Source organism: Heptranchias perlo, chromosome 9 (genome assembly GCF_035084215.1).
Source record: "Heptranchias perlo isolate sHepPer1 chromosome 9, sHepPer1.hap1, whole genome shotgun sequence".
In the NCBI taxonomy this organism is placed as follows: domain Eukaryota; kingdom Metazoa; phylum Chordata; class Chondrichthyes; order Hexanchiformes; family Hexanchidae; genus Heptranchias; species Heptranchias perlo.
In genome coordinates, this window is record NC_090333.1 from 48,700,849 (window position 1) to 48,711,799 (window position 10,951).

General features: G+C 44.6%; 1 protein-coding gene across 1 annotated transcript in view; it reads right to left on the minus strand.

The window, feature by feature from the left end:
• The window catches only part of LOC137325358 (interleukin-12 receptor subunit beta-2-like), a 153,717-nt gene extending 143,526 nt beyond the window's left edge, over window positions 1-10,191 (minus strand). Inside the window, exon 1 of the mRNA XM_067990360.1 lies at window positions 10,069-10,191. The gene's annotated coding sequence lies outside the window, so the exon portion shown is untranslated. The remainder of the gene's footprint in view (window positions 1-10,068) is intronic.
• Between the last annotated feature and the right edge of the window lie 760 nt (window positions 10,192-10,951).

Genomic DNA, 10,951 nt, shown 5'->3' on the forward strand with positions numbered 1-10,951 from the left:
CTATTCTATTAAGATTCATCTTTACAGTAATCTACAACCAGAAAGCTTAACATTTTACTTTTTTCTCTGAGCGGTATTAGTTGTGTGCTGAGTGTTAACCTCATTCTGTGACACAGTGACCACAATAGGCATGTGAACTGTGACTTTTCATGTACAATATAACTTCATGGTTAGTATGTCAACTGTTAAGGAAATGGCAAAATGGTAATGACACTTTCGTTACTTTGCATCAGTGTGTCATTATACAACATGTATATGCCTTATCAGAAATCACCATGGTGTGGTATGCAATTTGCACCACTGAGTCTGGAATTGTGCCCACCAATACTCTGCAGAGCTGAAACTGTTAAAATTTGTTGGATCAGTTCTTTGAATATCCATTGGTGGCTTTCTGGCGCAACTCTCGTGTAAAACCCGAATACTGTGCAGAAGTGTGCTTGGAAATTAGTGTGCAGTCTTTAAGAAGCCATGTCTGGCTGAAGATTGTAGCAGTAAACTGGAGAGTAGCAGGTAAAAAGCAAAGTTTTTGGCTCACTGAGTTCAGTGTCAGGTCGCTGCACTGGATGTGTGATTTTGTCCCACTTTTTAACAAAAGAAGTGCTCACAATTTCAAGGAGATCAACCTCCAAAACCTCCTTGAAGAGATTGAGCAGAAGAGAGAGAGAGAGAAAGACTGTTGGATTTCTATGGGAAGAAGCCACAAAAAAAACGTCTCTCAAGCCATGTTGAGGGAGATGGCGCTGGCATTGAGTGCCAATTCTCACCCTCAGAACTGCAAATAAAAGCTGCAAGAGGATCAATGGCCTGATCAAGCAAAGGTAACACGCTGGCCAATCTCCCTTTAATTCCTTGTGCACCAGCACACTCTTCACCCTTTAAAATTAAGAACTGTAGAACTAACCATTAACATCACATTCTGGTTAACGCGGGCACTAACTCGGGATCTTACAGTATTTGTTGCCATCTCCCCTAACAGCACTTTTAAACCCCTTTCTCCACTTTATCAGGGTGATACCACCAGATTTCTCACATCAGCTGTCCGAGGCCTTCTAGAAGATAGCCCTCAATTGCTACTCCACCTAATTCACGCAATTTTGTTGCAGGAAAAACTTGCACACAATGTCTGTGAGAGGCAGAGGTCCAGTTAGAGCACCCCTGAAATTAAGGAGTTCACACATTACCAGGATCGGGCCTCATTTGCGGCAACATCAAGGAAACGTTTTCTCTGTTGCAAGCATCGGTGGAGTGTGTGGCAACTTCATTGCAACCTGCAGCAGCCCTGCACCCCCCCCTCGCCCCCAACCTAAGGACCTGTCAGTGCCTGCTCCTTCATAGAAGCACGGATGCAGCTCTGGTGGCAGTAGAGGAGAGATTAGACAGCACCCTGCTAATGCCTTTCGGATCCTGAAGGCAGGGATGTAAGCTACTGTATTTCAGGTTGTTCAAGATTTTAAATTACAACGTGAGCTATTGACATGGGTAAGGAATTGGTCAGGAGGTAAGAGACAGAGAGTGGAGATAATGGGTATGTACTCAAATTGGCAGGATATAACTAGTGGTGTCTCCTAGGGATCTGTACAGGAGCCTCAGCTTTTCACTATATTTATCAATGACTTAGTTGAAGGAAACGTTTTCTCTGTTACAAGCATCGGTGGAGTGTGTGGCAACTTCATTGGAACCTGCAGCAGCCCTGCCCCCACCTCCCCCCCAACCTATGGACCTGTCAGTGCCTGCTCCTTCATAGAAGCACGAACAGCTGAGAGGAGCGGATCGGAGCAGAGGGAGCATCGCATAAAAAGGCGGGATTTCAGAGCGCTGAGAGGAGCGGATCGGAGCAGAGGGAGCATCCCATAAAAAGGCGGGATTTCAGAGGGAGCTGTGAACAGCTGAGAGGAGCGGATCGGAGCAGAGGGAGCATCCCATAAAAAGGCGGGATTTCAGAGGGAGCTGTGAACAGCTGAGAGGAGCGGATCGGAGCAGAGGGAGCATCGCATAAAAAGGCGGGATTTCAGAGGGAGCTGTGAACAGCTGAGAGGAGCGGATCGGAGCAGAGGGAGCATCCCATAAAAAGGCGGGATTTCAGAGGGAGCTGCGACGGAGTTCGAAGTGATGTCAGGAATCAGAAAGGGACGCGACACAGGGGAGGCACCTGATTGGTGAGTAGGTTCAGGTGAGTATTTCTACTTATCTACAGTAACTAAAGTAAAAAGAAAGGTAAGGTCTGCAGGTCTTATAGCAAGTAGCGTTTTTTTTTAGTGAATCAAGGTCCCTAGTGTAGTTAACATTCTCTAAATTAAGAATAATTTAAAGGAGTAAACTCCTTAAAGGGAGTGGTAAGTAGTTTTTCTTTCCTTTTTTTTCTCTTGACATTGTAGTTGTTGTTAAGCTAACTTAAGGGTTAAGTCATGGCAGGAGATCCCAGGGCCGTGTCATGTTCCTCTTGTGGGATGTGGGAATTCAGGGATCCTTCCTGTGTCCCTGATTCCTTCACCTGCGGGAAGTGTGTCCAGCTGCAGCTACTGTTTGACCGCTTGACGGCTCTGGAGCTACGGATTGACTCACTTTGGAGCATCTACGATGCTGAGAAAGTCATGGATAGCACGTTCAGTGAGTTGGTCACACCACAGATAAAAATTACTGAGGGAGATAGTGAATGGGTGACCAACAGACAGAGGAAGAGTAGGGAGGCAGTGCAGGGGTCCCCTGCGGTCATCTCCCTCCAAAACAGGTATACCGTTTTGGATACTGTTGGGGGAGATGGCTCACCAGGGGAAGGTGGCAGTGGCCAGGTTCATGGCACCGTGGCTGGCTCTGCTGCACAGGAGGGCAGGAAAAAGAGTGGCAGAGCTATAGTGATAGGGGACTCGATTGTAAGGGGAATAGACAGGCGTTTCTGCTGACGCAACCGAGACTCCAGGATGGTATGTTGCCTCCCTGGTGCAAGGGTCAGGGATGTCTCGGAGCGGCTGCAGGACATTCTGGAGGGGGAGGGTGAACAGCCAGTTGTCGTGGTGCATATAGGCACCAACGATATAGGTAAAAAACAGGATGAGGTCCTACAAGCTGAATTTAGGGAGTTAGGAGTTAAACTAAAGAGTAGGACCTCAAAGGTAGTAATCTCAGGATTGCTACCAGTGCCACGGGCTAGCCAGAGTAGGAATGACAGGATAGCTAGGATGAATACGTGGCTTGAGAGATGGTGCAAGAGGGAGGGATTCAAATTCCTGGGCCATTGGAACCGGTTCTGGGGGAGGTGGGACCAGTACAAATTGGATGGTCTGCATCTGGGCAGGACTGGAACCAATGTCCTAGGGGGAGTGTTTGCTAGTGCTGTTGGGGAGGGTTTAAACTAATGTGGCAGGGGGATGGGAATCGATGCAGGAAGTCAGTGGGAAGTAAAGTGGTGACAGAAACAAAAGGCAGTAAGGGAGAGTGTACAGAACATGACCGGACAGATGGTCTGAGAAAGCAGGGCAAAGACCAAGGGAAGGCTAGATTAAACTGCATTTATTTCAATGCAAGAAGTCTGATGGGCAAGGCAGATGAACTCAGGGCATGGATGGGTACATGGGACTGGGATGTTATAGCTATTACTGAAACATGGCTAAGGGAGGGGCAGGACTGGCAGCTCAATGTTCCAGGGTACAGATGCTATAGGAAAGATAGAGCAGGAGATAAGAGAGGAGGAGGAGTTGCGTTCTTGATTAGGGAGAACATCACGGCAGTAGTGAGAGGGGATATATCCGAGGGTTCGCCCACTGAGTCTATATGGGTAGAACTGAAAAATAAGAAGGGAGAGATCACTTTGATAGGATTGTACTACAGACCCCCAAATAGTCAACGGGAAATTGAGGAGCAAATATGTAAGGAGATTACAGACAGCTGCAAGAAAAATAGGGTGGTAATAGTAGGGGACTTTAACTTTCCCAACATTGACTGGGACAGCCATAGCATTAGGGGCTTGGATGGAGAGAAATTTGTTGAGTGTATTCAGGAGGAATTTCTCATTCAGTATGTGGATGGCCCGACTAGAGAGGGGGCAAAACTTGACCTCCTCTTGGGAAATAAGGAAGGGCAGGTGACAGAAGTGGGATCACTTTGGGACCAGTGATCATAATTCCATTAGTTTTAAGATAGCTATGGAGAATGATAGGTCTGGCCCAAAAGTTAAAATTCTAAGTTGGGGAAAGGCCAATTTTGATGGTATTAGACAGGAACTTTCAGAAGTTGATTGGGAGAGTCTGTTGGCAGGCAAAGGGACGTCTGGTAAGTGGGAGGCTTTCAAAAGTGTGTTAACCAGGGTTCAGGGTAAGCACATTCCTTATAAAGTGAAGGGCAAGGCTGGTAGAAATAGGGAACCTTGGATGACTGGGGAGATTGAGGCCCTAGTCAAAAAGAAGAAGGAGGCATATGACATGCATAGGCAGCTGGGATCAAGTGGATCCCTTGAAGAGTATAGAGATTGCCGGAGTAGAGTTAAGAGAGAAATCAGGAGGGCAAAAAGGGGACATGAGATCGCTTTGGCAGATAAGGCAAAGGAGAATCCAAAGAGCTTCTACAAATACATAAAGGGCAAAAGAGTAACTAGGGAGAGAGTAGGGCCTCTTAAGGATCAACAAGGTCATCTATGTGCGGAACCACAAGAGATGGGTGAGATCCTGAATGAATATTTCACATCGGTATTTACGGTTGAGAAAGGCATGGATGTTAGGGAACTTGGGGAAATAAATAGTGATGTCTTGAGGAGTGTACATATTAAAGAGAGGGAGGTGCTGGAAGTCTTAACGCGCATCAAGGTAGATAAATCTCCGGGACCTGATGAAATGTATCCCAGGACGTTATGGGAGGTTAGGGAGGAAATTGCGGGTCCCCTAGCAGAGATATTTGAATCATCCACCGCTACAGGTGAGGTGCCTGAAGATTGGAGGGTAGCAAATGTTGTGCCTTTGTTTAAGAAGGGCGGCAGGGAAAAGCCTGGGAACTACAGACCGGTGAGCCTGACATCTGTAGTGGGTAAGTTGTTAGAGGGTATTCTGAGGGACAGGATCTACAGGCATTTGGAGAGGCAGGGACTGATTAGGAACAGTCAGCATGGTTTTGTGAGAGGAAAATCATGTCTCACGAATTTGATTGAGTTTTTTGAAGGGGTAACCAAGAAGATAGATGAGGGCTGTGCAGTAGACGTGGTCTACATGGACTTCAGCAAAGCCTTTGACAAGGTACCGCATGGTAGGTTGTTACATAAGGTTAAATCTCACGGGATCCAAGGTGAGGTAGCCAATTGGATACAAAATTGGCTTGACGACAGAAGACAGAGGGTGGTTGTCGAGGGTTGTTTTTCAAACTGGAGGCCTGTGTCCAGCGGTGTGCCTCAGGGATCGGTGCTGGGTCCGCTGTTATTTGTTATTTATATTAATGATTTGGATGAGAATTTAGGAGGCATGGTTAGTAAGTTTGCAGATGACACCAAGATTGGTGGCATTGTGGACAGTGAAGAAGGTGATCTAGGATTGCAACGGGATCTTGATAAATTGGGCCAGTGGGCTGATGAATGGCAGATGGAGTTTAATTTAGATAAATGTGAGGTGATGCATTTTGGTAGATCGAATCGGGCCAGGACCTATTCCGTTAATGGTAGGGCGTTGGGGAGAGTTATAGAAGAAAGAGATCTAGGAGTACAGGTTCATAGCTCCTTGAAAGTGGAGTCACAGGTGGATAGGGTGGTGAAGAAGGCATTTGGCATGCTTGGTTTCATTGGTCAGAACATTGAATACAGGAGTTGGGATGTCTTGTTGAAGTTGTACAAGACATTAGTAAGGCCACACTTGGAATACTGTGTACAGTTCTGGTCACCCTATTATAGAAAGGATATTATTAAACTAGAAAGAGTGCTGAAAAGATTTACTAGGATGCTACCGGGACTTGATGGTTTGACTTATAGGGAGAGGTTAGATAGACTGGGACTTTTTTCCCTGGAGAGTAGGAAGTTTAGGGGTGATCTTATAGAAGTCTATAAAATAATGAGGGGCATAGATAAGGTAGATAGTCAAAATCTTTTCCCAAAGGTAGGGGAGTCTATAACGAGGGGGCATAGATTTAAGGTGAGAGGGGAGAGATACAAAAGGGTCCAGAGGGGCAATATTTTCACTCAAAGGGTGGTGAGTGTCTGGAACAAGCTGCCAGAGGCAGTAGTAGAGGCGGGTACAATTTTGTCTTTTAAAAAGCATTTGGACAGTTACATGGGTAAGATGGGTATAGAGGGATATGGGCCAAGTGCAGGCAATTGGTGACGATACTAAGTTAGGTGGCACAGTAAGTAGTGTAGATGGGAGCAGAAAGTTGCAAAGGGACAATGATAGATTAAGTGAGTGGGTAAACCTATGCAGATGGGATTCAATGTGGGAAGGTATGAGGTCATCCACTTTGAACCTAAGAAAGATAGATCAGAGTATTTTCTAAATGGTAAGAAACTAGGAACTGTGGAGGAGCAGAGAGGTTTAGGCATCCATGTACAGAAATCACTAAAAACTCGTTGATATGTACAAAAGATAATTAAAAAGGCTAATGGAATGTTAGCCTTTATCTCAAGGGGCTGGAATACAAAGGGGTGGAAGTTATGCTGCAGTTTTATAAAGCTCTGGGTAGACTGCATCTGCATTCAGTTCTGGGCACTGGAGGAGGTGCAGCGCAGATTAACCAGAATGATACTGGGGCTAAAAGGCTTAAATTATGAGGACAGATTGCGTAGACTAGGTTGGTATTCCCTTGAATATAGAACATTAAGAGTAACCTAATTGAGGTGTTTTAGATGATTAAAGGATTGGACAGGTTAGCTCACAGTGTCATAGTATCATTGTAGGTACAGCACACGAGGAGGCCATTCGGCCCATCATGACTGTGCCGGCTCTTTGAAAGAGCTATCCAATTAATCCCACTCCCCTGCTATTTCCCCAAATTCCTGTAATTTTTTTCTTCAAGTATTTATCCAATTCCCTTTTGAAAGTTACTATTGAATCTGCTTCCACCACCCTTTCAGGCAGTGCACTCCGGATCATTAAAAGTTGCTGTGTAAAAAAATGTTTCCTCATGTTGCCTCTGGTTCTTTTGCCGATCACCTTAAATCTGTGTCCTCTGGTTACCAATCCTTCTGCCACTGGAAACAGTTTCTCCTTATTTACTCTGGCAAAACCATTCATGATTTTGAACACCTCTCTCAAATCTCCCCTTAACCTTCTCTGTTCTAAGGAAAACAACTCCAGCTTCTCCAGTCTCTCCACATAACTGAAGTTCTTCATCCCTGGCACCATTCTAGTAAATCTCTTCTGCACCCTCTCTAAGGCCTTGACATCCTTCCTAAAGTGTGGTGCCCAGAATTGAACACAATACTCCAGTTGAGGCCTAACCAATGTTTTATAAAGGTTTAGCACAACTTCTTTGCTTTTGTATTATATGCCTCTATTAATAAAGCCCAGGATCCCATATGCTTTTTTAACAGCCTTCTCAACTTGTCCTGCCACCTTCAAAGATTTGTGTATGTGAACCCCCAAGTCTCTCTGTTCCTGCACCCCCTTTAAAATTGTACCATTTAGTTTATATTGCCTCTCCTCATGCTTCCTACCAAAATGAATCACTTCACACTTCTCTGCATTATATTTCATCTGCTATGTGTCTGCCCATTTCACCAGTCTATGTTCTCCTGAAGTCTGTTACTATCTGCCACATCTACTACATTTCTGAGTTTTGTGTCTTCTGCAAAATTTGAAATTATACCCTCTATACCTAAGTCCAGGTCATTAATATGTATCAAAAAGAACAGTGGTCTTAATACTGAGCCTTGGGGAACACCACTGTATACTTCCCTCCAGTCTGAAAAACATCTGTTCACCACTACCCTCTGCTTTCTGTCCCCTAACCAATTTGGTATCCATGCTGCCACTGTCCCTTTAATCCCATTGGCTTTAATTTTGCTAACAAGTCTATTATGTGGTACTTTATCAAATGCCTTTTGAAAGTCCATATACACAACATCAACCGCACTACCCTCATCAACCTTCTCCGTTACTTTAGCAAAGAACTCAATCAAGTTAGTCAAACATGATTTTCCTTTAATAAATCCGTGCTGACTTTCATTTCTTTCTTTGTCTCGGACTATTGTCTCTAAAAGTTTCCTCACCATGAACGTTAGGCTGGCTGGCCTGTAATTTCCGGGTTTATCCCTCTCCCCTTTTTTGAACAGGGGTATAACATTTGCAATCCTCCAATCCTCTGGCACCATCCCCTTATCTAAAGAGGATTGGCAGATTGTGACCAGTGCCTCTGCAATTTCCACCTTTACTTCTCTCAGTAACCTAGGATGCATCCCATCTGGACCGGGTGACTTTTCTACTTTGAGTACTGCCAATCTTTTAACTACCTCCTCGTTATCTATTTTTATCCTATCCAATATCACTACTACCTCCTCCTTTACTGGTACAATGGCAGCATCCTCTTCTCTAGTGAAGACGGATGTGAAGTATTCATTTAGTGCCTCAGCCATGCCCTCTGCCTGCACAAGAAGATCTCCTTTTTTGTCCCTAATCGATCCCATGCTTCCTTTGATTACCCTTTTACTATTTAGATGTTTATAAAATACTTTTGGGTTCCCTTTTATGTTAGCCACTAATCTATTCTTATACTCTCTCTTTGCCCCTCTTAATCTCTTTTTTAGATCTCCTCTGTACTTTCTGTATTCAGCCTGGTTCTCTACAGTATTATGAACCTTACATTCGTCATAAGCCTCCTTTTTCTGTTTCATTTTAATCTCTATATCTTTAGTCATTCAGGGAGCTCTTGCTTTTGATGCCTTTCCCCCTTGTAGGGATGTGTCTACTCTGTACCTGAACCAACTCCTCCTTGAAGGCCTCCCATTGTTCAATTATTGTTTTGCCTACCCATTTTTGATTCCAATCTGCCTGGGCAACATCCCTTTTTAACTCATTGAAATTTGCTCTGCTCCAGTTAAGCATTTTCACATTTGATTGTTCCTTGTCCATTTTCATAACTATTCTAAACCTAATGATATTAGGATCACTTGTCCCCAAATTCTCCTCCACTGAAACATGCTCCACCTGCCCCTCTTCATTCCCCAGAATTAGATCCAGCACTGTTTCCTTCCTGGTTGGGCTGGAAACACACTGTTCCAGAAAGTTCTCTTGAACACATTTCAGGAATTCCTCCCCCTCTTTGCCCTTTACACTGTTACTGTCCCAGTCTATAATGGGATAATTGAAGTCCCCCATTATCATTAGTCTATAGTCCTTGCATCTTTCTGTAATTTGCCTGCAAATTTGCTCCTCTATCTCCTTCTCACTATTTGGTGGCCTATAGTATACACCCAGTAGCGTCATAGCTCCTTTATTGTTCCTTAATTCTAACCAAATAGATTCTGTCTTTGACCCCTCAACTACATCATCCCTTTCCAGTGCTATAATGGTTTCTTTGATCAATACTGCCACTCCCCAACCCTCTTTCTTTCCTTTGCCATCTTTCCTGAGTAACTTGTAGCCAGAAATATTAATTACCCAATCCTCCCCTTCTTTGAGCCATGTTTCTGCTATTGCCACTATATCATAATTCCATGTGGCTACTTGAGCCTGCAGGTCACCAACTTCATTTACCAGGCCACGTACATTTACGCACATGCATTCCAATCTCATCTTAGACTGCCTCACATTTGCCACCTGTCTGGACCCTCCTATTTCTCAACTATTCTTTACACTAGTGCTACTTGTGCCTCCCAATCCTCGGTGAATTTTGTTTCTCCTATCTGGTGCCCATCTCCCTGCCAAATTTGTTTAAAATCTCTCCCCCCAGCACTAGGGAAGCGCAAGGACATTGATCCCAGTTCTATTGAGGTGCAACCTGTTTATCTTGAACAGATCCCTCCTGCCCCAGAACTAGTTCCAATGCCCCAGGAATGTGAAGCCCTCCCTCCTGCACCATTTCTCCAGCTACTCATTTATCTGTCTTATCCTACTATTCCTTTACTCATGAGCACAGTGGCACCGGGAGTAATCCAGAGATTAATACCTTTTGAGGTCCTGTTTTTTAACTTCCTCCTTTGCTCCTGAAACTCTGACTGCAGGACCTCGACCCTTTTCCTTCCTATGTTATTGGTTTCCACATGGACCACGGCTTCTGGCTGTTCCCCTTCCCCCGTCAAAATGTCCTGCATCCTCTCAGTGATGTCCTCTCAGATCTTCCTCCTCCTCTGCGTCTTGGTACTGTGTTTCATCTGCAGGAGGAGAAGGGGAAGAGAGATTAGAATGAATGGTGGAGGATCTGAGATCTCTAGTTATTTTCAGTAAAAGCAATAAAATGAGGCTATTTGCAGCGAGTTTCAGTGTTCCTCCTGCTGCTAGAGATGGAAGAGTAGCAGAATATCATGATGAAGCTACAGCTGGCTCTTGCCCTCCAACTTTTCAAACCTCTACCTCCATTGACCTCCTCAGCAGTAGAAAGGCTTTTTCCTCAAAGGGGATGAGAGGTCTGATGTTGGGTAGCCTACCCACTGTAGCCTGTCTCATCGTTAAATTATGGGTTATCTTCTCCTGAAACAAGAATGCAGACAACATATGAAACTTGTTTTAGCAGGATACGCAGTGCAGCCAGGTGTCATCAGGCAGACCATGTAAAAGGTGCTGACAGCTGCTGCTATGACAGCATGAAATCCAAGATGTGCCTTTCAAGTGGGAGCACACAGTTTAGGTTGTGAAATAAGGTGTATTTGCAGATTTAGAATGGGAATGTAAAGGTAGTCATGGACAGAGGAAAACACTAAGGAATTTGTTGAAGAGTGATGGTAAGCGACGATGGAGTGACACATATGGTGCTACTGTGTATTCTGGGAATCTTGTTTGACTTCTCAATATCTCATCCATTCTCGTGAGGTCAGTAAACTTTTTTGGCATTG